This window comes from Podarcis filfolensis (genome assembly GCF_964270895.1).
Source record: "Podarcis filfolensis genome assembly, chromosome: 1".
NCBI lineage: Eukaryota > Metazoa > Chordata > Lepidosauria > Squamata > Lacertidae > Podarcis > Podarcis filfolensis.
In genome coordinates this window covers 25,950,020-25,977,906 of record NC_139604.1, presented here as the reverse complement: position 1 = coordinate 25,977,906, position 27,887 = coordinate 25,950,020, and the positions used below count along the sequence as shown (strand labels likewise).

The 27,887-nt window shown below is 39.8% G+C and overlaps 1 protein-coding gene and 1 long non-coding RNA gene across 2 annotated transcripts in view; one reads left to right on the top strand and one right to left on the bottom strand.

Moving 5' to 3' along the window:
* LOC310743792 overlaps positions 1-13,272 on the top strand; it is a 37,212-nt gene extending 23,940 nt beyond the window's left edge. The window contains exon 3 of the long non-coding RNA XR_014539226.1: positions 12,731-13,272. This is a non-coding gene — a long non-coding RNA (uncharacterized lncRNA). The remainder of the gene's footprint in view (positions 1-12,730) is intronic.
* Positions 13,273-17,230: 3,958 nt separating this feature from the next.
* Positions 17,231-27,887, bottom strand: part of ZNF804A (zinc finger protein 804A) — a 241,392-nt gene continuing 230,735 nt past the window's right edge. The window contains exon 5 of the transcript XR_014551342.1: positions 17,231-17,242. The gene's annotated coding sequence lies outside the window, so the exon portion shown is untranslated. The remainder of the gene's footprint in view (positions 17,243-27,887) is intronic.

The following is a 27,887-nucleotide window of genomic DNA, read 5'->3' as shown; positions in this document are numbered from 1 at the left end:
ATGCTAGTCAATCAATTATGCAGGCAAATCAAAGCCAGGTCAAATGAATGATCCAATGATAGAACCTCTTGCATGTCATCACTAATCCTGGTTCATTAATCCTGTGGACTGTAATCATACAGAACAGTCTACTGTAAGTGAACAATGGCTACAAAGACTGAGATTTGAAATTATTATTTATTATTTAAATTTGTATACTGACCTATAACCGCAGGTCTCAGGGCGGTGCACAGGATAAAATCACAATATAAAAACACAGCATACATTTGCCATTGAAACATCATATAATTATTCCCACGTGGTTGACTGACAAATGCCAAATTTTAAAAATTGATTGATTTGGTTGATTTTTTTTAAATTTGGTTGCTAATATGGCAAGGGAGATCCTTTTTCTCTTCCTCTGCCCTACGAAATGATTGGAGATTCTTGTTTTCCCAACAGTTGGAATTTACAAGGCTTGCTTCCACCCCACACACACCAAAGGTCACATTTACATGATGCATATCCTGCCCTTGGGCAAATGAAAGGAGGCACAGTATAGCTTTATAGATTGCATAGCCATTTTCCAAAGTTCAGGTCAATTTCAGCAATGGAAACAGCAGGCACCAACCAACTGCTAACATAGCAGCACCTATTCTCAGGAGCACAGGCCACCCAGGCACAGCATAATCACATAATCTCATAATGTTCTCGATTTAAGTTGCAAGCGTACGATCATTTTCAGGGGCAAAGGAGCTTACCTCAAATGCATTTGTGTTTTGCAAGCTAAGTAAATGTGCATTGTGTACCAGATATTACCAATCCCCATCACTAGTCAACTGTCAAATACAAATTAATGCTGCATGTCATCTTTGAAATGCTGCCATATATACTGTATAATATGCAGCATTGTATATCACCTATCATGTATCAGCTGTCAGGCGTGAAATATTGAATTATTTTTCATTTAGGTTGGATTGTTTCCGTTGTGTTGAAGCATGTATTCAGCATATAGTATCAATAAAATAAAATACTGAAATCAAATCAAATGCAGATATCAAATATTTAAAAGAAGGTCAGAACAACAACAAAACTCTCATGGCACTCCAAAAAAATCTGATACATCAATTGTGGCATAGCTCTTTGTATTTTGCTGTTGTGAACCACCCTGGGATCTTCAGATGAAGGGCAATATACAAATTTATTTAATAATCACAATCATAGCCCCATTGGTTTAGAACACTTTTTATTTCATTTTGTAATACCCTCAGCAAGTGAGGTCAGAGGACACAACTCTGATTGTTCCCCCTCTGTAGCCCTATTTGGAAACTGCAAATCTCTGTAAATTTTATTCTGGTCCTGTGTCACTCTCCCCATCCCTCTCAATGGGTTGAAGTGATGCCATCTGAAGTAGGGAGATTGGTCTATATGTATAGTCCAGGAGTGGACAGAAGGTAGATTGGTATCTGTCTGCAGATGTCTCAGTAACCTGCAGTAGATCAGCAAGGATTTCTGACTCCCAGATTAACAAGGGGAACAACAAAATGACTTGCCCATGTTGCTAAATTGCACTGGTGATGTGGGGTAGATGCACATTGCTATTAGGGCTGTGCAGAAATCCCCACGATCTGCTACACAGACACAGTCCAGGACCCCTTTAGGTAGACCTGCCTAGAAAAGGCAAACAACAGAGAAGCAGTAACCCAAATGGGGATGGGTGGGTGGGGTGCAATTATTTTTAAGGTGCCTATTCACATGAAGTACTTTCCAGAAAATATTTCTACATCAGTGAAATCTGTTTTCAACCTGAGAATTGATAGTGATAGAGAATTTGATGGTATAGCTACACATACTAATCATAGTTAGCTTATACTCTGACATGGAAAACTAAGTAAAAGGAGAAGAAAATATGTTGTGGGTGGCAGTCAACTAACTGTAAGGTAACTCAAAGTAGACCCATTGAAATTAATAGCCATGACTAACTTAGGTCCATTAATTTCAGTAGCTCTACTCTGAGTAAAAGGTAGTTGAATACAAACTTCTGTGCTATCATGGATTGCAATCATTTCCAGTGAATGTCAAGCTCAGCAGGGAGTTGCAGTTTTAAAGTTTTGCTCACGTCACAAAGGCCATTTGCAGGGTCATCATAGTTCCCATGAGCACTTGAGGGAGAGACATTCTCTTTTCATCCCTGTCTGTAACAGCAATGGATTAAAGACTTTTCAAAGCTTCACTCAATAACAAGTTTTTTCTCCTTCCCTGCCCTCACACAAAAGAAATCCTAGCCCTTTCCAACAGCTGGGCATTTGTGTTTTAGACTATGAAATCAAAGGCTCACTGTTTAAAATGGTCTTCCCTTCTATTTATAGCAATAAGCTGCAACTTTGCCCACAGTAACTTGCTCGCGTCCCAATAATTTCAGTGGAGTTTCAACAGCCCAACAGTCCATCCATGGACATGTTTATTCAGATGTTATTCCCAATGAATTCAAAGGGATTTAACACCCAGTTCAACTGTTCCTACCAAGGATGGTAAACATGTGGTCCTGCAGGCATTGTTGGGCTGCAAATCCCATCAACCACAGTCAGCATGGCCAAATGCCAGAGGTTTGGAGGGACTATAGACCAGTAATATCTGGAAAGCCCACCGGTTCCCTACTTTGGGTTTATAGAATTGGTGTGGACTCCTGACTTCCATTTTCCAGCCTCCATCGTGCAGTTTGGATTATCTTTGATGAAATGTACAGACTGAATCAGCAGGGTAGATGAAAATGCTGTATGGAAAGCTTGTAGATCCTTAAAAGAAACCAGGTAAAATATGACGATTTGAGTCAGTTAGACATTTAAAACACTTGCTTAATAACTGAGAGTTGAAAAAGCAGGGCTGCTGCTGTGCCTTTTCCTTAATTTAAACTGACAGCCCACTTTCAAGTCACACCAGTGTATGAAATTGCTGGTCAGCACATCCCAGAGCTTTTCTTCATGGACCGAGCTTGACAAATTAGATTAGAAACTTTTATCAATATTAAGGCACAGTAGAACTACTTAACCCTTATGTATCCGGGGAAACAGAACACTTACCTTTGTTAACAGGAACAAGTCCTTCCTTGCCTCAGGCTCATAACTCATACAGTCTTGGAATGCTACTACTACTACAAAATAGACTAGAATATAGAGTAACAGAATTCTCTCAGGCAGATGGATTGTCCTTTTAGAAGCCAATGATATATGATCCCTAGCCTGTGCTTCCAGGCATCTGCCTTCCCATAGGACACACAGGTCTTGCTTAAGCAGCTCCAGAGATGGTTGGGAGGAAGGCGTTATCTGAGGCCATTGTACATTATTCTTCTCCATTAGCACCACCTCAGCTGAAGGATCTGGAACACAGGATGGAAGTATTTGATGAGATGCCACTGGGTGTTAGTCGTGTTTTTTCTCCACATACTCCAGCAGGAGGTGATGCTAATGTAGAAGGACCATATGCAGTGCAATCTGAGCCAGACCAGGGACCACAGAGCTTCAGCTTCTGAGGCAACCATTAATGGGAAAAGAGACAGAGGCTCCTCCAGGTATATCAAGAATACTGTTATACCAAAAGCAACCGCATTCACTTGAATCACTTATGCACCCACAGCTGAAAACTTTCTTGCTGACACATAAATCCAGGTTCTAATTAAAACAGATTGCAAAAGAATGGGTTTATTTAAAAACAAATATACCCTAATTGAAATCTGTATTTCAATTAGGAAATATTTGTTTTTTAAATAAATCAATTATTTTAGAACTGCTGTGATTTTTGTGCTATCTGACCCATGCTACAACAATTCTAAGGTTGGCTTTGTCTCAGTATAACTCCATAATCTGCAGCTGCTGGCATTGACATTTGCTTTGTGATGTAGACTTGTAGGGCAACCCACAAAACTGGTTAATCACCCCTTTATTTTCTTGGTTCTGGGTTACACTAAAAGAGAAAACATGAATTTCCCTTTGGACTTGGTTTAATATGCTTACCTTTTTTTCTCCATCCATGTGATTTCTCCTCCAGCCCTAGTCTTGGGATCCAGTGGGGTATGTGTGTGTGTAAAATGTGAATCTCAGTCTGCAATCACTCCATTAATGAACTCTGGTGCAAATTCTCAGATCATGCTGGTTCATGATCATTGTGATAACCCAGATCCTGTTCACCATCATCTCACACAACACATCTCTGCATTGTTCATTTGCATCTAGCTTCTATCAGTGGCCATATTTTGAGTTGAGCAAGTTCTGAAGAGTGACATGGGCTGTACTTACTACTCGCTACACATGAAATAGGGAAGGGGCTCTTCAGTGCATTTTTCTGAAGCATGATGAGCAACAAAGGCAGGCCTAGCCCAAGCCATTTTGGCACCTGAGGTGAACCACAAAATGGCACCCTGCCTCCCCACCAGGGAAGAAGGCGTAAGTGAAGATCTACATCAGGAACAAGGGGTGTGTGTGGAGAATTACAATGGGATATGCTGCTACTGTGGAACGTGCCACCTGAGGTGGTCACCTCACCTTGCCTGAACAAATGTTTGGGTTGAGTTCTCCTCCTCTGCAATTCTGATAAGAAGAGACATTTTCTGTTTCTTGACCCCCCAACCCCCCCAACCTTAGTGTGTATTAGCAAGAGAAGTTCTCTCATATTTCTTTCCCCTCTTTTCAATCCTGATTGCCATGTGGGTCAAAGCAGCTGAGCTGAATAATAAGGGGGAGTTGTTAGGATCAGGTCAAACTCCCCCCCAATTTTTTTTATTCATTTTCACACAATTAAGAAACGCTCCAACAAATAAACAGACAAACATAAATCATAACCTTATTGAAACTAATCTTCTTAACATTGTTAAGTGACTTCCTCGTATCCCCCTAGTTGAATTTCAATGCAAATCATTTTAACGGTTTTCCAAATCAAGGTTCTTATAATCTTAACTTAATCACTTAACATCACTCTTTCTTCCCAATTCAGCATTAAACATAATAATTCATCACATTACTTATTTAAATCCTAAGCCTGACTAGTAATTGCAAGCTTTTTCCAATTAATTTAACTTAACATATTTAACCAAGTAGTCATTAAATTTCGTCGATTCTTCCTGATACGCCTCCTCATTCTGGTCGCGGACTCTTCTGGTCAGGTCGGCTAGCTCTGAAAAGTCCATCATCTTCATCTGCCATTTTTCCACAGTTGGTAGTTCTTGCATTTTCCACTTCTTAGCTAGTAAGATTTGAGCAGCAGTTGTGGCATACAAAAATAATTTAACATCTTTCTTGGGCAATTCCAAACCTGTTATTCCAAGAAGAAAGGCCTCTGGTTTCTTTATAAATGTATATTTCAATATTTTCAAAAATTCATTGTAAGTCTTTCACCTTGGGGCAGGTCCACCACATGTGATAAAAAGTTCGTTCTTTTTCTTTACATTTCCAACATAGGTTATCACAATTGTGATAAATTTTGCTAGTTTAACAGGAGTCAAATACCATCTATACATCATTTTCATCATATTTTCCTTTAACATTGTACATGCAGTGAACTTGACCCCTCTCTTCCACAATCTTTCCCAATCCTCAAAAATTATGTTATGTCCTACATCTCTTGCCCAATCTATCATCACTGATTTAACTTGTTCATCCTTTGTATGCCACTCCAAAAGTAACTTATACATTTTAGACAGATTTTTAACAGGATCAGGTCAAACTTGGTTCCCTTCCCAGGCCTCTGCTTGTTTATCCCTTGCCCACCAACAGGACAACAATAATCACAGTGTGTGTTTGTGTGTGTGAGAGAGAGAGCGCATCTGACTTGCACAAGTGCAAACTGGTGCCATCTCATCCTTAAGTCCCAATTACACAGTCCCTTCAACAGTATCTCATAGGCTTATTGAGCTTAGCATCTCATCACAATGGTAGAGTTTGAACGGTTCCAGTGGAATTCAGTCCTATCTGTCATCTGATAGGACTGCGCAGCGGTGAAGAGCTTTTCAAAGCAGACGAACAAAGAGCAACTTATGGTGAGCATACTGAAAAGACTCCATGTAAAGATCTGAGCCACTGAATTCATCAAAAGTCTTTTAAAGGTACAAAAGCATATATATATAGTAATATGTTCACCTGGGAATTTCCTACGGTATGGTACATATTAGTGGGGAAAGCCTATAACAAATACCACAGTTCGGTGAAAGGAAGATGAGACACACACACACACACAGAGAGAGAGTGTGTGTGTGTGTATATATATATATATATATATATATATATATATATATATATGGAAGGACTTTGTAAGATTCTATTTAGAAGGTCTCATCTACAATACTGGAGCTATTAAGCTGTTCTGGCTCTTGCCCAAACACACAGAGAGGGTCTCATTTGTAAGTAAGAAAAAGGCCTTTACTCAGGCTAGTAACGCTGCATATTTGGCAGTGGGCACAACACCCAGGAGTCGTGACTGGTTCTGAAGTTCTAGCCCTGCTCTAGAACAACTGACTTCAACTTCAAAACCAGACAGTGACATAGATGTCCCAATGAGTTTCCCTTCCACCACCGCCCCCCCCCCCTTTTTAAAGATGAGACAGGGTGCACTCACTCTGGCACAGGGCCTTTTTCTGGAAAAAAGTGACAATTATTAAATCCATTTAATAATTTTATAAGTATTAATTCATACATATATTTATATTGTTTTTTTCTAATGATATTTTATTCAAATTTCAAAAAAAAGATTACAAAAATAATAAGAAAATAAAGGGAAAAAAGCAAATAATACAAAATGCAGAGTAGAAAAAAAAGAAAAAAGAAAAAACAGTAAAAAATAAGTCCATCTTTCAATGTTTTGCCTTTCATTCACTTGTTTCCCTGACCTCCTCACACCTCCCTTTTTTGTATTCCATTTCGAGTAGTTGGTTCAGCAAATCCTTTCCCTCTTTGTTTTTATCTTAGTTCTTTATCTTAACATGTTATAACCTTATATTTTCATCTATTAACCAATCATTTTTACATACTCCTTTTTAACATTGTTACTAAAACCGCTTCATTTCATTCCGACATCATTTTAACATTCATTAATTTTGCAGTGTTTCTGTAAATAGTTCTTAAATTTCTTCCAATCTTCTTCCACCAACTCTTCTCCCTGGTCTCGGATTCTGCCAGTCATTTCCGCCAATTCCATATAGTCCATCACTTTCATCTGCCATTCTTCCAGAGTGGGTAAATCTTGTGCCTTCCAATATTTTGCAATAAGTATTCTTGCTGCTGTTGTAGCGTACATAAAAAGAGTTCTATCGTTCTTTAAAACCAATTGGCCAACCATGCCCAGGAGAAAGGCCTCTGGTTCCTTCAAGAAGGTATATTTAAATACCTTTTTCATTTCATTATATATCATCTCCCAGAAAGCCTTAATCCTTGGGCACGTCCACCAAAGGTGAAAGAATGTACCTTCATTGTCTTTACATTTCCAACATTTATTATCGGGCAAATGATAGATTTTGCAAGCTTGACTGGTGTCATGTGCCACCTGTATATCATTTTCATAATATTCTCTCTTAAGGCATTACATGCCGTGAATTTCATACCTGTGGTCCACAACTGTTCCCAGTCAGCAAACATAATGTTATGTCCAACATCTTGTGCCCATTTAATCATAGCAGATTTAACCGTTTCATCCTGAGTGTTCCATTTCAACAGCAAGTTATACATTCTTGAAAGTATCTTAGTTTTGGGATCTAGCAGTTCTGTTTCCAATTTTGATTTTTCCACCTGGAAGCCAATTTTTTTATCCAAATTGTAAGCCTCCCTTATTTGATAATAATGAAGCCAATCTCGCACTTTATCTTTTAGTTTCTCAAAACTCTGCAATTTCAGTTTGTCTCCTTCTTGTTCCAGAATTTCCCAATATTTCGGCCATTTGGCCTCCATATTGAGCTTTTTCTGGGCCTTTGCTTCCATCGGTGACAACCACCTTGGGGTTTTATTTTCAAGTAGGTCCTTATATCTTATCCAGACATTAAACAATGCTTTCTTGACAATATGGTTTTTAAATGCTTTGTGTGCTTTAACCTTGTCATACCACAAATACGCATGCCACCCAAAAACGTTATTAAAACCTTCTAAATCCAAAATGTCTGTGTTCTCAAGAAGCAGCCATTCTTTCAACCAGCAGAATGCTGCTGATTCATAATAGAGTTTAAGGTCTGGCAGGGCGAATCCACCTCTTTCCTTTACATCAGTTAATATTTTAAATTTTTTTCTGGGCTTCTTGCCCTGCCAGACAAATCTAGAAATGTCTCTCTGCCACTTCTTGAAACAGTCCATTTTGTCCAAAATTTGCAGTGATTGAAACAAAAATAACATTCTTGGCAATACATTCATCTTTATAACAGCAATTCGACCTAACAAGGAAAGCTTCAAATTTGACCATATTTCTAGATCCTTTTTCACTTCTGACCAACATTTCTCATAATTGTCTTTAAATAAATTCAAGTTCTTAGCGGTCATGTTAACCCCCAGGTATTTTACTTTCTTAACCAATATTAAACCTGTCTCCTTCTGAAACCCCTCTTTCTCAATCGGTGTTAAGTTTTTCTCAAGAACCTTAGTTGTTAACTTGTTCAATTTAAATCCTGCCACAAGACCAAATTCTTGAATCAATTCTAATACTCTTTTAGTACTAGATTCTGGCTTCTGTAACGTCAGTACTAAGTCATCTGCAAAAGCTTTCAATTTGTACTGTTTAGCTCCGACCTGTATACCTTTAATCAAGTGGTCCCTTCTGATCATATTTAGCAAAACCTCCAGGACCGAAATAAAGAGCAATGGGGAAATTGGGCAGCCTTGTCGTGTCCCTTTCTCTATCTTAAATTCCTCTGTCACCACATTGTTAACAATTAGTTTGGCCTTTTGTTCTGAGTAAATTGTACCTATACCGTTTTCAAAACCTTGACCAACCCCCATCCCCTGAAGATTTTTCTTCATAAAACTCCAAGAAATATTGTCGAAGGCTTTCTCCGCATCTACAAATATTAAGACTGCTTTAGTATTAATATTCACTTGCAATTTTTCCAAAATATTAAATATATTTCTCGTGTTGTCAGACAAGTGTCTACCCGGGAGAAAGCCAGCTTGGTCTTTATCATATATTTATATTGTTACAGGTATTGCTGTATATATCTGCTTAGGAGCTGGTTCCTTTAAGAAACTTAGGGTGTATGATATGCAAGAACCGCTCATATTTTTCATGGAACCCTTAAAGACTTGATCTTCTCATTAAGATCAAGGAATGAAACAGGAATTAGGAAAGGAAAAAAAAAACCCTGTGTGGATAAACTCAGCAGCAAGATTTTCAGAAAATCCCATCCTTATTTATAAGACACTGTCAATCACCATAAGAAGAAGAGGCAATTCATTTATTGCTGTGATGAAAATTTCTCCTACATTTTTTTTTAACCATAAGTTAATGAGAGTAGAAATTGCATTTGAAAGAAATAATATTTTGTTGAAAATATCATGGGTGTAATGCAGGGGTTTTCATGTGCTTGCTTTACTCTTGAAGCAGCCAATGTGTGTTTGTGTGTATTCCTTCCATTCATTCAATTGACCATCTCGTAAGTGGTCTGCACTCTGGTGCCTGTGCTTCAAGTAAGACCCATGTGAAGACATCCTAAAGGAACTCCTCCCTTGGGACCTTTTCAGATTAGGAAGCAAAAGCAGCTGGGGAGGCTGCAGATTGCTGGAGAAATGTTTACTGGAAACAGACAGACACAACCCACAATGACAAGGTACGCTCATACCCACATAGAAATTCTCAAGAAATTCTCAAGTGCCCTGAGAATGAGGTAGAAAAAAATAGAAGCCTCTTTTGCAGAAAAAGAAACAAATGTCAAGGAACTGGAGAAAAGTATCCAGAACAACACTAAATTCATCACGCCAGGTATTACAGTTTTTCAAAGAATGCTGTTTCATTCTTTGCAATTTGTACAACATGAAAATGCAGAACATGATGCTTTGGATGAATGGTGAGAGGATGCAAAGTGAGGCTTCATTATGAATTGATACTCAAGTGCTTTCATCCTGGCACACCACCATATGGTCTAATAATATATGACCAAAGCTGATGACTCATCATGTGCAGAAAGCCAATATTGTTTGTGTGATGTTTGTCCTTTTATTTCATTCTTTAAAAGAAAAAGAAAAATCCCCACACTTATTTAATTACAAATCCTGGGACACCATCTAGCAGTCATTCAGGTTTTTTCCAGAGCCTTGGTAATGGAACATACCACATTTCACTGATAAACGATATGTCTATAGCACCGACAGTTCTTTTATCAACACCTCAAAACATGCCCAGGAGGCCCTAAACCTACCAGCTTGATCTTGAAGTGGAACTCCCTTTGTGAAGAGGGCACATTATGAAGCTCTGATTCTAAAAGGGTCAGTTTAGGCCAGGGGTAGGCAATGCTACCTTCTGGATACTATGGATTACAGCTTCTATCACCCTTCACCATGCTGGCTGAGGATAATGGAAGCTGTAGTCTGAAGGTTATTCCTGCATCCTACCAGCAGTGGCAATATGGTCTGTATAAAGGGTTTGGGGAGAAGGCACAACTCAAGAATGCTCTGTTTACTTAAAGTGCTGTAAGAACAACCCAGAGCCAATGGCTGTTATAGGATCGTCTACATGGAAAATGTTAATGGCAAACATGCTTCTTTTGGGTTTGTTTGGCTATATCAAATACTCTGTATAGCAAAGTGTCCACTTGACAACCACATACCCACCTACCCCATAGTAATGTGCTTCTCCCATTTAGCCTTTCTGCTATTTTAATATATAGGTAAATATAACAACAACTTTATTATTTATACTGGCCCATCTGTCTGGGTTTCCCCAGCCACTCTGGACAGCTTCCAGCAAAATATGAAAGCATAATAAAACGTCAAACATTAAAAATTTCCCAATACAGGACTGCCTTCAGATGTCTTCTAAAAGTTATGTAGTTCTTTACAGATGTTTTGGTTCCTGGTGCCAGTAGTACCGTCTTACCAAACTGAGGCACTATATAGAAGATGAGGTATTTGTTGAGTCAATTCACTTTAATGCTGCAGAACTTATACTACTTGGCACTTCAACAATCCAAGTAGAGACACTTCAACCAACTTATGAGACAGGCAGGAATTCTGTCATTCAAACAGATGGTTGGAAGTGCAGGCAGCCAAGAGACCATGTTTGTTCATCAAGTGTGGGTGTTGACAGAATTTCCAAACCTCAAATCCAAATGGCTATCCGGCCTGACTGTCTCTCCTTAAAGGGGCAGGCACACAGCCAATACACTACTATGATATATTAACCCTTGGAACAGTTTATCTTCCATCCCTTCTGTGGGTAACAATGAAAAAAGAATACTGAACAATTTAAATTCCCTAGAGTAGTTGGTTTGGGGCTAATAATAAGTAGTAGCCTGAAACCAAAAGGGAGAAATTGGACCTTAAAAATGATCTATTAAAATGCAATCCCGTAGTGTCTACTTAGAAGTAAGTCCTATTGAGTTCAATGAGACTAACTCCCAGGTAAGCTGGTATAGAATTCATAGAATCATAGACTTGTAGAGTTGGAAGGGGCTATGAGGATCATCCAGTTCAACACCCTGCAATGCAGAAATATTTCACCCAACATAGGGCCCAAACCTACTGACTGAACTATTGTAAACAGGCTAAGCAATAACAAGGCAGGGGTGGAGAAGGAAGGTGAAAAATGAGCCTAATCCAAACATCTAGCGACCTTGCTCAAGCAAGGCAGAAGGTGGTGGTGATGGATACACTCTGCCTTTTTGAAATGGTTCCTCTGTTAGCTTTATACAACAACAACAAAACCCCAATTTCCCCTCCCAATGATCTCATTAATTAGGGAGGAGCCTTGGCTCAGTGGTCGAGTAGCAGCTTTGCATGCAGGAGCTCTCAAAGTTCTGGGTTCAAGGCATATTCAGGAAAGAGCGTTGCCTGAAACCCTGCTGAGCTGCTGTCATTCAAAGTAGAAAATCCTGAGCTAGATGGAACATCGATCTGATTCAGTATAAGATCCTGTGATCCCAATGGGAGAAAAACTATGGGCTTCCTCTTCTCCCATTGCTTTCCCCCATGGAAAACCACTTTTTAGCGCTCAGTCAGAACAAATGGCCATTTGTGTTCCCCCGAGATTGACATTTGTTCCGATCTATTGCAAACAAATTGGAAAAGAGTGGGGCATGTGGGAAATCACTCAGACCCATGCTTTCTAGTGAATGAGACCTAAGTACAGTATCAGTACACAACCTCATTTGAAGGGCATTCCAAGATAACGGATCCAATACCTCCCCCAATCCACCCCTGACAGACCCTAGACCACATTCCCTGCCCTTCCTGCATGGCAGGAGCAGGAAGGACAGCCATGGAGGTGAAATTTCCATGTGTGTGTGTTGTGCCTATTAAATGGCAGGAAGAAAACACTGATTTCCCTTCTCTCTCTGTGATGTCCAAATGTTCCTTTCCCTTCACAAATGGGTAGCTTTTTCAGCTTACTGGCTCATTATTCTAGGTCTCTATCAAGATGTACTTGGCAATGACTTTAGATATGGAAGGAGGTGATCTTTATGAAAAGGCACTTCTGGCTTCCATTTCCTGCCTACCAAATTTGCTCAAGAAACCAGCAGATGCTTCCGCATTTCATAAAAAGGAAGAACTTCATGGGATGTTTTCCTTCCCTCCAGGAACTGATCCAAAAGTCTGGCATTTCACTCCACAAGAGCATAACACAAAGTGGGAACTTTCTCTGAAGCACCTCAACTGGAACCGCCATATTGTCTGGGGATCTTCCAAGGCAATTGTCTTTCTCCTCCTCCGGTGAATGTTCCAAGGAGAGGTACACAGGCTGCAATTCTGACATGAAAAAGGAGTATCTTCCACACAGATTATCATCAAGCGTGCATGAGATGCTCATTTGAAATTCTCCTCTAATTGTAAAGGCCCCCTTGAGGAGAACAAATAAGCCCCGCCATGTCTCCTAATCTTGCTGCACTGGTTGTAGAGTGCAGTGTTCGCTCCTAATGATGACACAAAAGCTGCTGTAAGCTTTCCTTTTGTGTCTCTCCTGCATAAATCAGCTGTTACTCAGTGATTCAGTCCTAACGGGGGAGAATCATTTTTGTGCTTTTCATTCTTTCCTCCCAGAGGGCAACAGATGTAATAACTTATTCCCTGTCTAGCACATTAGGGCTTGAAAAATTAATGCGGCGCTGCTGTGTTCTCTGCTTTTCCGCTATACTTAGAATTTAGGGTGAAAATATATTAAGTAATAAAAAGCTTATTTTAAAATTGTTAATGCACTTGTCTGTTTTAATGCCTCCGTGAATCCCCCCCCCACCTTTCGTTCTGTGAAACAAGGATTTTAGTAGCTAATCTTCAAGAACTTCCTCTTTTCATTTGCTCCTGGTGCCTGCCGGTTGTTCTGCAAACAGACCAAGAATGAAGAGTCAAGAGACAGGATGGGTTGAACTAGGGCCTCAGTTATTATTGCAAATATCTTCTTGAGGTGGGTGAATAAAGAGCGCAGGTAGTTGGTCTTGGTTAACTACCATATTTTTTGCTCTATAAGACTCACTTTCTTTTTTTTTTTTTTTAAATATTTTTATTTTTCCATAAAACACAACAAACATAAACATACAAAAACAAAAACAAAACAAAAAACATGTATCATTTCATATCCTAATTTCATATCCTATCTTCCCCGACTTCCTCATGCTTCCCCTTTCTGTATTCCAAATTCTTATCGATTGTTCAGCAAATCTTCCCTTGTTTTAATTTAAATTTAGACTAATCTTCCTTATTTTCCTTAACCATTGCTAATAGTAACCATTTACTTTCCAGTCCAACATCATTCTAACTTTCATTAACTTTATGATATTTCTTTAAATAGTCCTTGAATTTTTTCCATTCTTCTTGCGCTGCTTCTCTTCCCTGGTTTCGGATTCTGCTCGTCATTTCTGCCAAGCCCATATAGTCTATCACCTTCATCTGCCATTCTTCCAGTGTGGGTAGTTCTTGCGTCTTCCAGTACTTCGCAATGAGTATTCTAGCTGCTGTTGTAGCATACATAAAGAAAGTTATATCCGTCTTTAACACCCCTTGGCCGACAATACCCAAGAGAAAGGCCTCTGGTTTCTTGGTGAAAGTATATTTAAATACCTTTTTAAGTTCATTATAGATCATTTCCCAGAATGCCTTAATCTTCGGGCAGGTCCACCAAAGATGAAAAAATGTACCTTCAGTTTCTTTACATTTCCAACATTTATTGTCAGGCACATGGTAAATCTTTGCAAGCTTGACTGGGGTTATGTACCACCTATATATCATTTTCATAATGTTTTCTCTTAAGGCATTACATGCCGTAAATTTTATCCCGGTGGTCCACAACTTTTCCCAATCAGCAAACAAAATATTATGACCAATGTCCTGAGCCCATTTAATCATGACCGATTTGACCGTTTCATCTTGTGTATTCCATTTCAGCAGCAGATTGTACATTTTGGACAAGTTCTTAGTACTGGGTTCTAACAGTTCTGTCTCCAATTTTGATTTTTCCACCTGGAAGCCAATTTTACTGTCTAGTTTAAATGCTTCATTAATTTGGTGGTAGTGAAACCAATCTCTCACCTTCCCTTTTAATTTCTCAAAACTCTGCAATCTCATTTTGTCCCCTTCCTTTTCCAAAATTTCCCAGTATCTTGGCCACTTGGGCTCCATATTTAACTTTTTAACTGCCTTAGCTTCCATTGGCGACAGCCACCTTGGAGTTTTATTTTCCAGCAAGTCTTTATATCTGTCCCAGACATTTAGTAGTGCTTTTCTGACAATATGATTTTTAAAACTTTTATGTGCTTTAACCTTGTCATACCACAAATATGCATGCCACCCAAAAATGTTATTAAAACCTTCCAAATCCAAAATGTCTGTGTTTTCAAGAAGTAGCCATTCTTTCAGCCAGCAGAAAGCTGCCGCTTCATAATAAAGTTTAAAGTCTGGCAGGGCAAACCCCCCTCTTTCCTTTGAATCCGTTAGTATCTTAAATTTAATTCTGGGCTTTTTGCCCTGCCAGACAAATTTAGATATGTCTTTTTGCCACCTCTTGAAACAATCCATTTTATCAATTATTTGCAATGCTTGGAACAAAAACAACATTCTTGGCAATACATTCATCTTTATAGCTGCAATACGGCCTAACAAGGAAAGCTTCAAGTTGGACCAAATCTCCAAATCTTTTTTCACTTCTCTCCAAGTTTTTTCATAATTATCTTTAAACAAATTCACATTTTTAGCTGTCATATTTATACCCAAATATTTCACTTTTTTAACCACAGTCAACCCTGTCTCATTCTGGAACCTTTCCTTTTCTATCTGTGTCAAATTTTTCTCCAAAACCTTTGTCTTAGACTTATTCAATTTAAATCCTGCCATTTGACCAAACTCTTGAATTATTTCCAAAACTCTTTTCGTGCTAGCTTCTGGCTCTTGCAATGTAAGTACTAAGTCATCTGCAAATGCTCTCAGTTTATATTGTTTGGCTCCGACCTGAATCCCTTTAACCAACTGGTCCCTCCTAATCATATTAAGCAAAACCTCCAGGACCGATATAAAAAGTAATGGGGAGATAGGGCATCCCTGACGTGTCCCTTTTTCAATCTTGAACTCTTCTGTAACCACATTATTTACAATTAGTTTGGCTTTCTGTTCAGAGTATATTGCACCTATACCATTTTCAAACCCTTGGCCTACCCCCATCCCCCGGAGGTTCTTCAACATAAAACTCCAAGAAATGTTGTCAAAGGCTTTCTCGGCATCCACAAATATCAAAACAGCTTTAGTGTTTATGTTCACTTCCAGCTTTTCCAAAATGTCAATTATATTCCTTACATTGTTCGACAAGTGCCTTTTTGGGAGAAAACCCGCTTGGTCCCCGTGAATCTCCTCCATCAAAACTCTCTTCAGTCTTTTTGCCAAAATATCAGCAAAGATTTTGTAATCCACATTCAATAACGAGATGGGTCGGTAGTTTTTAAGTTGGGTCTTTTCAGTCTCTGTCTTTGGTATAAGTGTAATGTAGGCCTCTCTCCACGTATCGGGTGCCCTTTTCCCCTCCATAATCTCATTGCAGACTTCCTTCAAAGGTTGTATCAACCCTTCCTTCAAAACTTTGTAGTATTTGGAAGTCAGTCCATCCGGTCCAGGGGTATAAGACTCACTTTCCCCCTCCTAAAAAGTAAGGGGAAATGTGTGTGCGTTTTATAGAGTGAATGCACGCTGCGCAGCTATCCCAGAAGCCAGAACAGCAAGAGGGATCAGATCACTGCTCTTGCTGTTCTGGCTTCTGGGATTCAGAATATTTTTTTTCTTGTTTTCCTCCTCCAAAAACTAGGTGTGTCTTAGGGTCTGGTGCATCTTATAGAGCAAAAAATATGGTAACTTGGGGAAGCCAAAACCCTGCCCGGGTCAAAGAGCGTGAAAAGTCCTAACTCCATTAGCTGGACTACACCATTACCTTGAATACGGAAGCCTTCTACCCCTTCTGGGCAAGGTTATCCTCAAGGATGCTAGAAATCAAGTGTGGTGAACCTTTGCCTCTCCTGATGTTGCTAAACTACAATACCCATCAGACCCAGCAAGCTGAGATGATGAAAGGTGTAGCTCAGCAACATCTGTAGGGCCAATGGTTCACCACATCTGCTCTATATCCTAGCTCACATTCCCACACACTGAGTAGCCCTAAAATGTTCAAAAGTGCTTAAGGGTGCTTACATGTTCTCATTCTTCCCACCCAATTAAAATTTCTGCACCTCCCTGTCCATATGTGACCAGTTAAACTATTGAAATACACCAACTCCTAGCTTTTTAATGTCCAGCAGAGGCTGGCTGAAGCCTAGCATTGGCGTAAACATCCCACTGCCACACTTCAACATGTGCATCTTGTCCCTGCCCTAGCAACCAGAAAACTGCACTCTCTTGTATCAGAAGAACCACCCCCTTGCTTGTGAACCACTAAAATCCACCACTAAAATCCTGCTCAGATCCTTCCTTCATCAGATGCATGGCACAAGAGATAAGACATTTTCCACTCAGAATATGGAACATCTCTTGAAGGTTGCCCACCTGGCTCTATTACAGGATTCTGCAAATTCTTTTTTAAAAATCCAGTGAGCTTTCATCACCTTTTCTTCTGAAAACATCTGCTGCTGCTGTGCGTTAAGCGTAGGCAGTGATTATTATGCTGATTTTTAAGGTTAATTTTGACAGGTGATTTATTGACTTACTAGTTAAGAAATCTCTGCATTTTTATAATACTATTGTTAGGCAGCCTTCATTATCTGAGGATGGAAAGTGTGAGAAATAAATGAAGAAGCAGCCTTACTGTCAATTGACAATAATCTTCCAAGGGTTTGAGTTAATTTTACATTGGAAGTGAACTGGTGAGAGTTGATTTTCAAACCTGCATATTCCTGGCTCATAGCCCATATTCCCATCTACAAGGATGAGACGATATGGTAGAGCTTTTCCAATGATTGTTATGTCCCTGGTGAATGCTGGGCTTTAAGTGTAGAAACAGTGTGTGGAAAAAAATCTTTCCCTAATATGGGATTAAGGGGAAATGGCTGTTCCACACGCCCTAATGCTGGGAAGAGATGCTATCCTTTCATGATGGTGGATGGAGGGAAATATATTTGCATTCTGCAGGAAGGATGAAGGTAATAACTTACTCTGCTGCTTCCCATTGATCCCCGTGGTTTTGTTTAGTGATGTCTGGAAATCATGAATTGCAGATTTGCTATCCTACTTGCAACAAGTGGTACATAGCAGCTGCCTGGTTGAGTGTACAAACTCATGTGATCTGTTCACTAAAGGTATGGACAAAGATGGTTTATAATGATTATGGCAAAACTAATGAATAAAATACAATTGAGCCAGAGACAAATTGAGAGGCAATTCTAAAAGCTTTGGCAAAGTTTTATTTTTTATATAAATGATACTAATAATATTCAGACTGTGCTGGCAAGATATGGCAGCATTTGAAATGTTTGATGCCTGCCAACTAACACTGGTGATTAGCGACAAAACTTTACATTGTGGACCTCCTGAAAAATATCTTTAAAATAACAAAAATGAAAAAGTTTTAATTTATGGCAGTGGTATATTGTTTCCCTTGCAGGGTAGCCATTGATCTCTCTCTTTCTCCCCCCTTTCTTATTACTTTCTTTTGGTTACAAATATGCTTGTGCTCTTATATGTTCATGGGTTTTCCTTTTTTTCTTTTTTAAAAAGATGGAAACATAAAAAGCAGTAGAAAACAATTACTTGGAAGAGGCTGAAATAAATTAAGTTTTTGCATAATTTGACTACTACTGTGATGGGGGGAAACAGCATATCATTAAACATGCAAATTTCAGAACAAACATTAAAAACTGAGAGGTGGTGTTAGCAAAATATGTATGGGATATTTTATATTCCTCCACTAATGATTTCAGCGACATGAACAAAAATCTAATTAGTGCCGTTTATATCAATCTTTTATTCAAGAGCTCTTTATACTATGGGTCAAGGCTTTATTTGGAACAAGAATGTCTGATGGACCAGTATTCTGGTTTAGACAGATGTACCAATAATCCAAATGCCCAGCTATCAAACTGTTTTGAACATGGTACATATTGCCCCAGTGTGTCTACTTGGAATAGGCAGGAAATGCTGTTGTGAAACTCTGGATGAAAACAACCAGCTACTTCGACAACTGCTACTGTCCTTAATAGAGACATTTGGAAATTGATTTCATTGCAGATAGTATGAAGGGCCCATTTCCTATGCTTAATGAGTGGCACTCCAGTCCCCATTGTGGAGAAACAGACAGCCATCCTCTGCCATCATGTACATAATATAATAAGAAACTAACAACAAATTATGAATGACATGGACTCCCACCACCAACACTTGCTATTTCTCATGGGGCAAATCTGCTCAGGTCTCCACAAGTGCTCACATCGCAGATTATGGATGATCTGCTACCTAAGCAGATCTCCCAGCGCAGGGATTTCCATATTTGCAATGTAACTTCTCCTCCTTCCTCTCTCTTTGTGCTCCAGCTTCCCAAATCTGCTCTGAAGCACTGGGAGGAAACCCAGGACAGATTTAGGTGTGCAAAGAGAGGATAGGTTCATTTGAACAAGTGGATGCCTCCCTACTGATGAGAGGGCATGTGCCTCTACCACAGGAATTTGAAGACTGCCCAATAAGTTCACGAAGTGGACCATATATGATCATCTAGACTGTATGATCATCTAGGCTGAAAAATGACTTCACACTTCTATGGCTCCATTTGTGTCCTACAGAAGAATGGACGTTTCAAACAACTTTAAGGGGGTGGGGTAAAGATTCACCTCAATATGAGGTGGCAAATGGCCGATCAGTCTTTCCATTAGCTTCAAAGAGCAGTAGAGCTGCAATCAGAAGAAGAAGCGGCACAGCATGGTTCTTCACTGAGAATGGCCCAACAGGGATGGTGCAACTCTGTTCAAATTAGGATGACATGAAGAGCACTGGGATGCATAAGAGGGAGTTTTCAGTGGTGATGCCTAGACCATGGAATGTCTTTCCCAATGAGACTTTGCATTATGATTCTTACTGTCTCTTAGGCATCAGGGAAAAACATTTTCATTCATATCGGCTTTTAAAGTGTGATGCATCTGTGCAGTGCTTTCCCCCCTAAAAAAATGTATAGGGGTACTCTCATTTTACTACTCATATTGAAATACTGCCCCCCAATGAGGCCAAACTTAGATTCACAAAATGTTTAGGGGTATGTGTACACCTGTGTCCCCCCAGAAAAAAAGCACTTCATCTGTGAACCTTTTTCCTGGCTTTTAAAAATTTCTGTCTTCTTATGGTCTTATTGGGATCGATTTTTTAAAAAAATTGTTGGATTCAACTTTTGATGAATGATGGTATATAAATAAATGAGACAAGAATGTCATTTGATCTGTTTGATGCCAAAAGCTAAAAATACTTCAGCATTACATAAAACATGGCATTCCAGTAGCATATTCTGGCACTGGTGGGAAGAGAAATATATGGGTGTAAATGTTTAGGATCTGTGCGCCGTCTGGCGTTCCTTCTCAGATCAATGTGAGAAGAAGAAGAAGAAGAAGAAGAAGAAGAAGAAGAAGAAGAAGAGGAGGAGGAGTTTGGATTTGATATCTCGCTTTATCACTACCTGAAGGAGTCTCAAAGCGGCTAACATTCTCCCTTCCTCCCCCACAACAAACACTCTGTGAGGTGAGTGGGGCTGAGAGACTTCAAAGAAGTGTGACTAGCCCAAGGTCACCCAGCAGCTGCATGTGAAGGAGTGGAGACGCGAACCCGGTTCCCCAGATTACGAGACTACCGCAAGAGAAGCAAGAAAGACTACTGAAATGAAACCAGTAATGTTGCCATTCCAAGCTGTATTACTTTACAACGTAACTACAGGCAATTGCTTTGTAGAGCACTTGAGATGGACTTCTCCACCACACAGCAGACACACGTAACATTTGCATTGTGTATGCCACTTGAAAGTAAATGTAGTTTTCTCTCCTTTAATTCATACATACAGATATATGGATATAAATATATAACAGGAACCTGGTTACTTAAGCCGACAAAATTAAACGAAACAGGAAAGTAAGCCACAGAGACAAAACAAAACAAAACAACCCAGCACATTTGATTCTTCCTGCTGTTCTTCTGGGGATTGCAATCCAACCAACTTGTTGTTGCAAAAATGTGCTTTTGTATATAGAGCATTGAGAAATCATTTTCTTAGCCTTGCACTTTCCATGAGAATGCTATGAATCACTATTTTCATTTGGAGAAGGTTATTACAGGAGTGATTTAACCAGAGAAACCCTTCCGTGTGGCCCAGAGGAGTGAAAGGTTAATGGCATAATGAATTCCTATAAAACAAATACTAGACTTTTACCATCCTTCAGTCAGCAGGTGGTAAATTAGCAGGTAATAAAGTGCCCATGTAATCTGCATCCACATGCCAATAAATAATATTCAGAGGCTAGTTTTACCTGCTGCAGTTTGATGGCACGTTATTGCATGTGTTTGGCCTCTCTGATAAAGGAGGAAAGGTACGGTGAATGAACTGGTGGCAATATTGCAGGAGCTTGGCATCTAACACTGATGTTTACCTGATGCTACTAGATAGGCATATCTGGAATATTAGAGCAACATTCATAAATTTAATCAACATATGATTTCTGCAGGTGGCAAATACATATCCTCCCAGTCCCTTTAAACCCATGACATTTACTTTGCTATCATATTACCACTGTCGGTATTTCACTCTTGTAATGGAATGGCTGCGGGTGGGGAGGGCATTCAGTTAATATGCAACAGAGATCTCTGGATGAAGAAAATGAAAATAACAGGCCCCCCATTGCTTTGTAAGTTAAACATGTCGTTGAGCCATTTGATAAGCAGGAGTGTTAATTATTGATTGAATCGGCAAGAGGTAAATAAAAGGAACGTATGTTGATTCTACCTTGCAATATGAAGAAATGCTCTATTGAAACGTGATGACATTAAGCAAATACCAATCAACATTAAAAGAAATCCTCTCCATTGACTTTCTTTTTCAATCTGGAAGAAGAAAAAATCCTGCCAACTTTGAACCATAAGAGGATTTCTTACAATGAGTCACATCATGAGCTCATCACACTTAGAATGGCATGCACTAGTTGGCGTCAACTGTCTAGGGAAGGCTTACCCAATTTGGTTCCTTCCAGATGTGCTGTACCACAACACCTCAGCATGGCCAATGATCAGCAGTGATGGGTGTTGTGGTCCAGAACATCTGGAAAGCACTGTGTTGGGGAAAGCTACTATAGAGATACACACACAGAGAGAGAGAGAGAGAGAGAGAGAGAGAGAGAGAGAGAGAGTGAGTCAGGGATTGGCACCTGGGACCTTCTGCATATAGAAAGATTTTAGATCAGGGTGGAAGGTCCAAGGGTCAGCCCCTAGCATCTCCATGGGGAACTAGGAACTCTGCCTGAAGCTCTGGAAAGCCACTGCTGGTCAGGTTAGTGAACTAGATGAACTTCTGGTTTGACTCAGAATAAGACAGCCTCCTGCCTTCCAAAGGATATGCTATACCACTGAACTTCACCTTATTAAAACATTAATTCAAGTGAACAAGAATGTACAGAGCTGTGCCAAGCATTCTAATTTTGCAATTCTCTCCAGCAGCACATCCTTTGCAGCCCAACGTATTACCCAAAAAGTACTACGCTTGCCAAGATTTCATGTTGTTTCAATGCGATGCAGTCTCATCCTCCCCCCCCCCCCCCGGACTTCAGCTTTTCTTCTGGCACGCCTTACTTGACCCATATTGCTGTTGGCTATGATGACCTATGTGCTTTTCTCTACAAGCATCCAGATGCCATGCAAACATTGGGGAAGGGACAAAGCTCAGCAGAGAGCACATGCTTTGCATGGAAAAACTCCCTGTCTGAAATCCTGAGAAGCCACCGCCAGGCAGCACTGATGGTAGTGAGCTAAATGGACCAATAGGCACAGTCCTATGCCATTGTATCAAAGGTGGCTTTTTGATGTCATCATATGGGTCACAACCACAGATGACAGGATTAAACACCCATGAGAAAATATGATGCCCAGGGCCATGGGGGTAAAAATGAAGGAGGAAAACAGCACCGAAAAGGACAGGGGGATAATGCAGACTAACAATGAGTGTTATGAGCTAGGATTAGGGAGATCAAATCCTCACTCATCTATGAAGCTCACTGAGTGAGCATGGGCAAGTTGTTATCTCTCAGTCAAACTCAACGCATGGATCTATATAGAGGATAAAAGGAGGGTGGAAGTGAACTTGCATGCCACTTTGAGCTTGTTGGGGGGGAAACGGGAGGAAAAATGAATAAATGAAGATAATAGATAAAAGGAATATAGTTGCAAGGGCCAAAATGGGATTTATTTTAAAATATTTTTGGGGGCTATAGCAATGCCACTGGATTCTTATGACTTACACTGCTGGTATTATTATTATTATTATTATTATTATTATTATTATTATTATTATTAATTATTCCTGTCCATCTGGGCAGCTTATAGCATATATAAAACCACAACAAAACATCAAACATTAAGAAACAGAATATCCTATATAGGCAACAAACAAATATTCATTTCCAGACTTAGTAATAGCTAAAAGAAGGAGCTTTGCAGACCTGAATCCCTAATTTGAGGGTGATTATGCAATGTGTGGGCTGATGATTTTTTCTTGCTCCAGACCAGGGTTTCCTAAACTTGCGTCCTCATCTGTTTTTGGACTACAACTCCCACCATTCCTAGCTAGTAAACCAGTGGTCAGGGATGATGGGAGTTTTAGTCCAAAAACAGATGGAGACAGAAGAAGAAGAAGAAGAAGAAGAAGAAGAAGAAGAAGAAGAAGAAGAAGAAGAAGAAGAGGAGGAGTTTGGATTTGATATCCCGCTTTATCACTACCCTAAGGTGTCTCAAAGCAGCTAACAATCTCCTTTCCCTTCCTCCCCCACAACAAACACTCTGTGAGGTGAGTGGGGCTGAGAGACTTCAGAGACGTGTGACTAGCCCAAGGTCACCCAGCAGCTGCATGTGGAGGAGTGGAGACGCGAACCCGGTTCCCCAGATCTTAACCACTACACCACACTGGCTCTACACCACACTGACTGAAGTTTGGGAAACCCTGCTCTAGACAATTCATTACCCTCAAAGGTTTCTGTGTGTCCGGCGTAATGATGAATGCCTTCTTCTGAGCGTTTGAGGCTTTACTCTTCACCCTCCCTTAATTCAAAAGGGAGTTTGGCCATCAAGATTTATGTCTTGATAACCTCTTATCACTGAATAATTATCTCTGTTGCTGGCAGGAGTGCCAGCAGTCAATGTCTAGTCTGCTATTTCCTCCCTGGAAGCCCCCCCCCCCCCGAAATTTAGACTCTTCCAGAGATCTTGGGTGCCTTTAGCAATTGCACAGAAGCAAGACTCTGCCTGTTGAATCTTCTGTTGTCAGTGTGTCATTGTGACCTGGTAATTTAAGAAAGTGATGCCGGTCAATAAAAGGTGGAAGCAGATGGGGTGATTTTCACCTATTGTGAATTGGACTAAGCTATCCAATGCTTTGGCTGCAACCTCAACAGTGCTTCAGGAAAGTGTTCACACACTTACTGAATGTGCACAACCTGGGATTGAAAACACTTCCTCTGTGCAGGGCTAAAATTAGAAACAACTGAGTTGTTTTTTCTTTCAGGAACGGGACATGCCCCTTTGAGTTGAATTAACCAAGCAGTGAATGACAAGGAAGGGCTTTATCGCAATGCTGTTTAGAATTAACAGCTGCTATTCTTAAACTCTGACTGTGATTCTGAAGAACAGCAAACACATTCCAAGCTTTTGTCCTCCTCTCTTCATTGTAAACCTCATTCCCCACCACTCCAGCCTTAGCAATTGAGTTATCTACTCCAGGCACTTATCGGGCCTCTTTACTGGAGAATCCAAGCACTTCACAATCTTTAATGCAGTTATCTATAAAGCAGCTCTGTGAGGGAAAAAAAAGACAAAACAGGACAATTGCTTCTGGTTTATAGAGCCAGAGCAAAGAAGCAAAGGCCACCCCCCCACTGCAAGTAAGGCATTGAGAGCCACAATCTAAAGAGTTCCCCACCACCCCCAAGGGTATTGCAAGCCCATGGCTATCTTTGTAAAACCAGACCTTGAGTGATCTAATCAGACAAAGATAGAGCAAGATTACCGGAAGCATTTAAATAGCAATGGAATTGGTGCTTGCAGCTGACAACACAATTCCATCTAGATACTTTAAGGTCATTCCTATTGATATCAGTAGGCATTGCTCCATGTAGCTGTGCAGAGGGCTTTGTGTCTACTAGTGCTTTCCCACCAATGAAAGGCTGTTTATTTTTATGTATATATAAAAAATTTTATTAGTTTTTTAACATACCATTTTCAACAATAATTAAACATAGTTTTACATCTTATTCAATTGTTTTTTGAATTCCATCAGTCCTGTCTGAAAATTTTCCAATCTAATCTCTTAGTATGCATTTCTTATTTTCCCTATTACATTTCAAACTCATAACCAATATCTCTATCTTTTTCTATTTTGTAACACTTCGTATATTTCTCCTTACAAAACTTCTTGTAGTCCTACTAGCGTAATTTGTTGATTACAGTTGCTCTTCAAATAATTCATATACTTCTTCCAATCTTCTGTAAATCACTGGTCCTGCAGGTTTCAAATCCTTCCTGTCATTATGTCCAATTCTGCATAGTCCATTAATTTCATCTGCCATTCTTCTTTCATCGGAATTTCTTCTTGCTTCCATTTCTGGGCTAACAGTACTCTTGCCGCTGTTGTTGCATATAAGAACAATTTAACATCTTGCCTATTAATGTCTTGGCCTATAAGACCAAGTAAAAATGCTTCTGGTTTTTTAAAGAATGCATATTTCAACATCTTTTTCATCTCATTATATATCATTTCCCAGAATTTCTTTACTTTCTTACATTCCCACCACATATGATAAAGTGTTCCTTCTTTTTCTTTACATTTCCAACATTTATTATTTGTCTTATACATTTTAGCTAATTTCACTGGTGTAATATACCATCTATACAGCATTTTCATGATATTCTCTTTCAAAGCATTACAGGCTGTAAATTTTATCCTTTCATTCCACAACCTTTCCCATTCTTTAAGCTGTATATTATATCCAAAGTCTTTTGCCCAGTGTATCATTACCGATTTCACTTCTGATGAAAGGCTGTTTAATCCACTGGAGGCTTCCATTTGCTGAACTGGGAGGGAGTCTACTCCCTCCTTCACCCCCTTAGCATCTCCTGCTATTTCCCACACTATTTTGAAGGATTTCCCATCCTTCTTAAACAGATTGTGAGTTTCAGGGGGCTGCAGGGCGGGGGAGACTAAGCAAAAGCCCCTTCTCTTTCTGTTCCACTGATAGAAGCCTTTGCTGGATCAACGTGTCTTTTTGTTTTTCCACAAGGGATACCGCTGGATACATTGGTTGTTTTGATTCTGCTGTTGATTCTTGTTTCTTGTTCTATAATTTCATTGTATTTTAATGAGATGGCAAATCAAGAGGAGGCATATACATCTTTAAAATGAATGCGTAATCAAAAATAAATTCAATACAATTGCAATTATTAGTATTAGAATTATTACTATTTATTCGCTCCGCTGGAACCTTGAAGTCAACCCTAGCCTTTGCTTCAAAAGGCAGGTCATAAAATAATAATGGTTTAAAAATACTCCTTAGTGAAGATATTCTCCTTCCTTTTCATGGGAGTCTCATAATGTATTTCTGAAAATCAAAGGTGACATTTTTAAAGCACTTGGGTTGTAAGTCGACTTATGTCTTTCAAGATGTAACATCCAAAAGAAGGATGGCAACTTCTGGCCACATACACAAACAAACAAACAAATTTCCCAGTAATTGTATGGTATTTTACAAAACTTGATAGCAGGCAACATTGTATTGCAATGCAGGTTGCGTGCCACCCCCAATCTCTGCCAAGCGGTAGCAAGATTCCAAGGGGTTCCAGTCGCTCACCTCAAGTTATGTTTCCATTGGGAAAAGTGAGGCATAGTGGAGGTTAGCGTCTTTAGGAAACATGGTTTATTTTATACATATTTACACTTAAAGTCTTCAATGGAGATGGTGCAGAACATTATACCTCTCATTGCCCCCTCATAGCTTCAGCAAGCTTGGGTCTAAAGCAGCAGTCAGTCGGGGCACCCAGTCTCTTGGTGCAGCCTCCTCCAGCCAGTGCCAGATGGGTTTCCTCCTTCTTGTTCCCTGAACACCTTTAGATCCCCCAAATGACCCATTTTTCTGTGCCATCACACAGACCCCCACCATCACCTTGACAACCTCCCAAATCTCCTGCCTATGTTGCTTCTTGGAACAGGGGAGAAAGGAAGATTATTTATTTTTTGCATTGCCATTTGCCCTTAATGGCTCAGTACCAGACTCCCTCAATGGCTCTGCATTTAAGTAGCCCAGCCAGGCTGGTTTGCTAAGCTAACTCAATAATTTTTTTGTCTGGTACAGTTCTGCAGCTTGTATTTCCTCTTCATATCCCAAATATTATCTAAATATTACTGTTTATTACTTTCTACCATTCACTAACAGACTCTGGTACCCTAGCTCTATGGCAATATGGAAAATGCATAAGTTGTCCTGTTTTTTCTCAGAAAAGGCACTCTCATCACTGTTTCCCACCAGAGGACAGTATCTCAGTATACTTGTTTTAATTTTCTTTTTCAATCCTTCATTAAAAATATATATATCAAGGGTATATAAATATATGTGCATGGTTTACAGAAGCAGAAAACAGTCCTTTGGGAGTGGAATCACAGTCTGGGAGCGTCCTTCCTCAGTACAACATAGGAATGCAGGAAACTCCCAGAGTGGTGGGGGCAACCCAGTCAGATGGGTGGGGTACTACTACTACTACTACTACTACTAATGTCAGAACATTGGTCTATCTTGCTCAGTACTGTCTACACTGATTGGACTGAGGGGGGCTGGACTGAGGAGGATTGGTGGAGACTGTCAGGAGTTCAGCCTACACTTGAGGAGGACCCTGGCAGAGACACATGCCTGACTGGCATGTTCTCTCCCTCCTGGTCTTTCGTTCGGGAGCTTCAAAAGCTTTTTTCTGCCCGAACATCACAGTGACCGATGCCAACTGACACTGGCACACTTAGGGATCCGCAGAGTTTGCGCAGCTGTGTAACAGACCTCAGCAAAT